We start from the raw sequence: 7,488 nt of genomic DNA, 5'->3' as shown, positions 1-7,488 counted from the left end.
ATGGCGACCTATGGGCAGACCTGCTTGTGGCCAGTGTGTATTTCTTCATCATATGTTAACCTTGGCAAAGCTGCCAGAGATATTTTTAACAAAGGATTTGGTTGGGGGTTGGTAAAACTGGATGTGAGAACAAAGTCATGAAGTGCTGTGGGATTCTCAACATCTGGTTTGTTTCATACAGACACTGGAAAAGCTTTTGGGGTCTTGGAGACCAAATATAAACGGTGTGAGTATGGTGTGACTTTCCCAGAAAAATGAGACGCTGATAATACTCTGGGAACAGAAATCACAATTGGAGCAGGTTTGTCAAGGTTTGAAACTAATATTTGATACCACCTTCTCTGCAATCACAGGAAACAAAAGTGGTAAAATGAAGTCCTCTTGCAAGAGGGAATGCAGAAACCTTGCTTGTGATGTTAATTTTGATTTTGCTGGACCTGCAATCTGTGCTTCAGCCGTCTTTGATTACGAGGGCTGGCTTGCTGGGTACCGGATGACCACTGACAGTGCCAAGTCAAAGCTGACAAGGAATAACTCTGCAGTGGGCTACTGCATGGGGGACTTCGAGCTTCACACTAATAACAATAATGGGACAGAACTTGGAGGCTAGTTTATCAGAAGGTATGTGACAATCTTGACACTTCAGTAAACTTTGCTTGGACATCAAGTACCAACTGTACTCATTTCGTCATTGACGCTAAATATCGGTTGCATTTCACTGCTTCTGTTTTTGCAAAAGTCAACAACTCTAGTTTAATCGGAGTGGAAAGAAAGAGACTTCTTTTACACGCAGACTCTGAGGCCTGCTGTGAAGCTTGCACTTTCTGCTCTGCTAGCTAAAAAGCACATTAATGCAGGAGGCCAAACACCTGGGTTTGTCCTAGAGTTGGAGACTTAATCCAGTTGAAAGAAATGGCAATGGATATCAGAAGATTTGGCTTTAATACATTTTCATTATGACCAGCAGACACTCCCCACAAAGAAGGTGATCAAAACAAAGGATCTAAACAAGAGCTATATTTTAAATATTTAAACAGCTACTCATTAGCTGGTTTCTAGTTGAATTGGTTATGTATCTAGTTACCAATATGCTGTAACCATGCAGCCACCTATATATTATTGAAGTATATTTAACTGTTAAATGCACTACCCACCAATCATGAAATAAACCTTTATGAAAACCATAGAAAAAAAATTTTAAATGAATTTAGTGTAGCTTCAGTATTACAGTGTGTATAAAGTCTACAGTAATGTACAGTAATGTCTTAGCTTTTCACATTCACTCACCACTCACTGACTCAGAGCAACTTCCAGTCCTGCAAACCCCGTTCATGGTAAGAGCCCTATCGAGGTGTACCATAAATATTTTATACTGTATTTTGATGGTACCTTTTCTATGTTTAGATACATTTAGATACACAAATATGTGCCATTTTGTTACAATTGCCTACAGTAACATGCAGTCCAGGTTTGTCGCCTAGGAGCAATTGGCTATACCACACAGCCCAGGTGTGGAGTAGGCTATCCCATCTAGGTTTGTGTAAATACAATCTATGACCTTTGCACAAAACAACGTTGCTTAGGGTTACATTTATCAGAACATATCCCTGTAATTCAGTGAGACCTGGCTGTGTTAAAAGATGTACAGCAGTGGCTCATGCTTGTAATCCCAGTGCTTTGGGAGGCCAAGACAGGAGGCTTGCTTGAGGCCAGGAGTTTGAGACCAGCCTGGGCAGCATAGTGGGACTCCGCAGTCCTTAAAGAAATAAAAAATTGGCTGGGTGTGGTGGTGCTTGCCTATAGTCCTACCTATTCAGGAGGCTGAGGCTGGAGACTCGCTTGAGCTCAGGAGTTCAAGATGGCAATAAGCTGTGATTGTGCCACAGCACTCCAGCCTGGGCAACAGAGCAAGATCCTGCAAGGAATTGGCTCACGGCTGGGCAATTCCAAAATTCATAAGGCAGGCTGCCAGGAAGGGCAGGCTGGGACTCTCTAGCAGAAGCCGAAGCTGCTGAAGCTGCTGTCTATAGGTAGAAATTCATGTTTATCAGGGAAGCCTTAATTCCACTCTTAAGACCTTTCAACTTATATTGAACCAATTTCACCCTTAGATTATCTAGGATACTTTCCCTTCCTTAAAATCAACTGGTTACGGACTTTAATGAAATCTACAAAATACCTTCAATAAATATCTAGATTAGTGTTGGATCGAGTAACAGGGGACTATTGCCTAGCAAAGTTGACACATCAAAAAACCATCCCAGGTATCTTCCACAAAATCATGGCCAGATAACAATAGTACCAGAGCAAGACTTTTCCCTTTTCTTCCAATTCCGCATCTCTTGAGGCTGGAGGGCAGCGTCACTTCCCCACTGCTGGTTTGTGAGAGCTGTATGTAGAGGAGAACAAAAATTAGCCGGGCGTGGTGACAGACAACTCACCAATCCCAGTTACTCAGGAGGCTGAAATAGGAGAATTGCTTGATTCTCTGCCCGGGAGGTGAAGGCTGCAGTGAGCAGAGATCGTGGACTGTACTCCAGCCTGGGTGACAAAGTGAGACTCTGTCTCAAAAAAAAAAAAAAAAAAAAAAAAAAAAATCGAAACAGAATGAATTGCTTATAAGAATAACTTTTTAATTTAGACTAGATTAAACTTTTTCAGATAGTCAAATGAGACTGTTAAGAGTAGCTTGAATTTATTAGAAGAGCTAAATGATTTGTCTGATAAGTTGTCCAAGGGAATGGAGGCTCTGGTTGGAGAATAAAGCTCTTTCCTGATTGTAATATATGAATTCTGTTCATTCAATAAGTTGGTCACACGTATAAAGTAGATGATTGCTAAATAAAACATTAGTTATTACATTCAAGGCTTATCTCTTTACCTCCACATCTATTCTCTTTGTCCTCTCTCATTTGTTGTTTTTGATGGCTACTCTCTGCTTTCACCGAGAATAGAAGAATGAGAAAACCAGCTTAGATTGAGTATATGAAATATTAGGAAGTGAGATTATGTTTTCCTTCTCTGATGACTTTACAAATAGAATGATTAAAAAGTATTTTTCTCTAATGATCTGTGTACACAGAAACTTAGGATTGACCAAACGATCTTATTTGTTCTTGGCATATGTATAATTTTATGTTTTTTTAAAACACTTTTTTTTTTCTATTCATGACCTTTTCCTCTGTTTCTTCTTCCTTATGACACCACTTTAACAACTGATGTCTTACTACACAGTGCTCTCATTATCTCATTATAGGATTTAACTGCCCTCTTTTGGTCAATGCCAGTAATTGCACTATTAATGACAGTTGCTAAAGCAGTCAGTCCAGTGACTTTTCAGAGGGTGCTGAGATTACAGATTCTCTTCCAGGATTCTTTCTTTGTTTGTTTAGTAGCCAATCAAGGGTAAAGTCTCTTCTATTCAATCACTAGAGGAAAAAACATTTTCTTACTACCTTGATTCTAGAAAAATTTGTGCATTCTTTTTATAATGCTCAGACATAAATAGTTCATTAGGGGCATGCTTAGACATAAATAGTTCATTAGTGGCCATTCAATTATTTCCTTTGTTATTGTACGTTTCCAAGATAGATTATTTGATTCACAAAAATGCCTGTGCAATGCATTCAGGTTATTGCCAGCTATGGACACTACTAGAATGACAGTGAGTAAGAAAGAAAAAAGAAATGATACCTTTCAGTAAGAAGGAAAATGGAACTATCAATAATAGAAGGCTAATTAGTAAAGAAAGAGACAAGAGAAGATAAGGCTGAGAAACACTTCAGATTCTTAATAAAAAGAAGGCACTCAATTATAGGAAAGTAAACTTTCTGAAAAGTAGGAGAGAAGTAGGATCGTGGTAATTTTGCTACCATTTTGAAATGGTCCATGATCATGAATATACAATTTCAGTATATGGCGCAGACTCATCACAGAATCACACAGTGCTAAGTTCCTAGGCCTTGTCTGTCATCAAACAATAATATATAATTTAACTTCTCTCACCTCATCTTGACAGATAAATACCATGCTATCCATTTTTCTGTTTAAGTGCCTTCTGTGTTGGGCTATCTTTCCTCAGAATTCTGTAGGACTCATTAGGCTACAAATCAAGAGGTTCTTCAACATTGATGGTTTGGATCTATAAGAAGGACACTTTCATATTGTTCAACCTAAATATTTATTGTCCTGTCATGAAATAGCAATGATATATTTAGAATGTCGGCTAGCTTTTCTGTCCACTGCCTCCCTCCCATCTTCGTCTCTGATATTAAGTTTTACTAAAACTTACTTTTATTTAGAATGTAATTCTTCTGAATCACTTTCAGATTCTGTGCTTTTATACAAGGTTGTGTGGTCTGTGACATCACAGGACATTTTCTAAAAGGATGCCTCGCTGTTGTCTCTGGGGCTGTTTTGCAAACTGTTGAAAACCATTCTGCAGCTCTTCATGCTCAAAATGGTTTGATCTTACAAGAACTTATCGCTGAAAGATTTCAAGCAACAACTAGAATTACAGATTCCTTTTTCAACTGCTTATTAAATGGTTTGTTGATTGGAACACTGAGAGATGGTGGTTGTTCAATGGGAATGTTAATGGAAAAACAACTAAGATTATGCATGAAGAGGGAAAGGCAAGTAAATCATGACCATGGCCCACCTGACAGCAACCGTGCAAAATGCTGTGGCAGACTGTTTCCAAAGATGCATATCACTGCATATCTTCCAACAGACATACACTTTAAAAACAACTTTATCGCCAGGTGTGGTGACTCGTGCCTATAATCTTAGCACTTTGGGAGGCTGAGGCGGGTGGATCATCTGAGGCCAGGAGTTCAAGACCAGCCTGGCCAACATGGTGAAACCCCGTCTCTACCAAAAATACAAAACTTAGCCAGGCGAGGTGGCTCATGCCTGTAATCCCAGCTACTCAGGAAGCCAAAGCAGGAGAATCACTGGTGAAAGTGCGAAACTCCATCTCAAAAACAAACAAACAAAACCAAAAACTTGGTTGAGATGTAATTTATGTACCATAAACTGCACCTGTTTGACATGCATATTTTAATGCACCACAGGAATTTTTGCCATGTGTCCTTGACACTGCTTCTCTAAGAATTCCAGTCTATTTTTACTATTCTTGAATCCAGTCCAGCCCTGTGACTCACTTGACCAACAGAGTGGTGTGGAGCTGGTGTTGTGTGTCTTGTAGAGCTAGGTTATAGAAGCCTTGCAACTTCCACTGTCTCTTGACACATTTGCACTTGGGATGCCTGACCTGCCTTGTAACAAGTGTTACTGGAGTACTTGCTGGAGAGACTAGGTAGAGAGGACCTAAGTCTATTTGGAGGGTGAGAGAGGTCAAGTTGTCCCAGTATCCTAGTCAAATCTTCAGGTAATTCCAGCTCTAGGTATTCTCTAACTGCTTGGGGTACCCCACGGGAGACCTCTCACCTTACCCCAGCCAACCATAGAACCATGAGAACTAAGAAAATGATAATTGCTTTAAACTGCTAAGTTTTGGAGTGGTTGGCATGCAACAATTTATCACCAAAACAGAGATTGGTACTATGAAAGGCTGATGATTTCACAAAAATCTAAGATATGTGGTATTGGTTTGGGGACCAGGTGATGAGAAGAATCTGGAAGGGCCTCTAAGAAATTCTTTGTAAAGGCTGGAAGGACAAGGAATACATTTTTTATTGGGAGCTAGAAAAAAGGTCGCTTGTGTAATGTAGTGGCAGAAAGTTTAGCAATGCTTCAGCCTGTGATAAGGTGACTAAGGAAGTATCCACCTAGGATGTTGAATGTACCAGCTGGTTTCTTTCAGCTGCATGTGATAAGGTAAAGTTGGAGATGAACTAAAGAAGTAACTGCTCAGTTTTCAACTAGAATCTAGAGAAAACACATTTCTTAGCCAGATATTTTAGGATTGAAAAGAAAACTGTTTCTCATCTCCATTCTCTTCCAGTAAAAGATGATTAAAGTAATAAATGACAACAGAGCAAAAGAGCAAATTCAGGGCACTGCCACTAAAAGTATGGCCTCAGGGTCAAGATTTCAAGATTACAGCTGTAGACCTTTGTTTAGACCTCAGAAAGATTTAAGATAATGCCTCCTGAACCCTCTCAGCTAGGCAAAAAGTCTGCTAAAAAATCCCAAGGACGTGTTTCTTAGACCTTTTCTGTTAGAGTAGTGGCTTCTAAAAAACTTAAGAGCCCTGCTTTTCTTCTCAGTGCAAGGTAGAGAGGAACCTGTCTTAGAGTGATTTATCAGTGTGGCTTTTGTTTACTGGAATGGGTTATAAGTTGATAGAAAAGAAGTCCATACAGTTTCTATTTTATTTTATTTATTTATTTATTTATTTATTTATTTATTTATTTATTCATTTATTTATTTTAGACGGAGTCTTGCTCTTTTGCCCAGGCTGGAGTGCAGTGGCGCGATCTCGGCTCACTGCAAGCTCCGCCTCCCGGGTTCACGCCATTCTCCTGCCTCAGCCTCCCTAGTAGCTGGGACCACAGGCACCTGCCACCACGCCCGGCTAATTTTTTGTATTTTTAGTAGAGATGGGGTTTCACTGTGGTCTCAATCTCCTGATATCATGATCCACCTGCCTCGGCCTCCCAAAGTGCTGGGATTATAGGCGTGAGCCACCACGCCTGGCCAGTCCACACAGTTTTTGAAAGAATTCTGCTACCTTGTACTGAAAGGGAGAGACAGCTGAAAATAAAAAGAGGCCTCTGAGTCTTCAAACTTTTATAGTCAGGAAGCAGTTTGATACTGACCTGCAAATATGGGCAATGTCTTATAGAAAAGAAAAGATAACTTAAAAGGAAGAGCTTAGAACCCAGAAAGTAGAAGGAAGAGGAATGGAGAAGCACTTCGATGAGTGCACGACTGGGCCCTCATTGAGGAATGGCGATGTGTTCCCAGCCAGAATTGCTGTGACAAGTGACTGCTGTGTGCTTCCTGTTCTCTCAATTTTTTTCAATAGGAATATTTATGCCCTTATCCTTTCTTTGTCTCACTATCTTTTTTGGGTTTGTGTGCACTGCAGAAATCTTTTTTTTTTTTTGAGATGGAGTCTTGCTCTGTTGCCCACGCTGGAGTGTAGTGGTGCACTCTTGGCTCACTGCAACTTCTGCCTCCCGGGTTCAAGCAATTCTCTCTGCCTCAGCCTCCCAAGTAGCTGGGATTACAGGTGCCCACCACCATACCTGGCTAATTTTTGTATTTTTAGTAGAGATGGGTTTTCACCATGTTGGCCAGGCTGGTCTTGAACTCCTGACCTCAGGTGATCCACTTGCCTTGGCTTCCCAAAGTGTTGGGATTACAGGTGTGAGCCACCATGCCTGGCTGATATCTTGTTTCTTAAGTTCAATGTCTTCAGGTTGAGATATCTTGTCTCCTGTGCTCAAGGAGTAGTACCTAAGGAACTTCACCCAAAGGACTCCATTCACATCTGATTTAGATGATGAAATCTTAGAC

General features: G+C 40.3%; 1 pseudogene; it reads left to right on the top strand.

Moving 5' to 3' along the window:
• Positions 1-1,033, top strand: LOC112634995 (annotated as a pseudogene).
• The last annotated feature ends 6,455 nt before the right edge of the window (positions 1,034-7,488 follow it).

The sequence above is a fragment of the Theropithecus gelada genome, chromosome 11 (genome assembly GCF_003255815.1).
Source record: "Theropithecus gelada isolate Dixy chromosome 11, Tgel_1.0, whole genome shotgun sequence".
NCBI lineage: Eukaryota > Metazoa > Chordata > Mammalia > Primates > Cercopithecidae > Theropithecus > Theropithecus gelada.
Note: the sequence above shows the minus strand (reverse complement) of the source record. Positions and strands in the feature narration are given on the sequence as shown.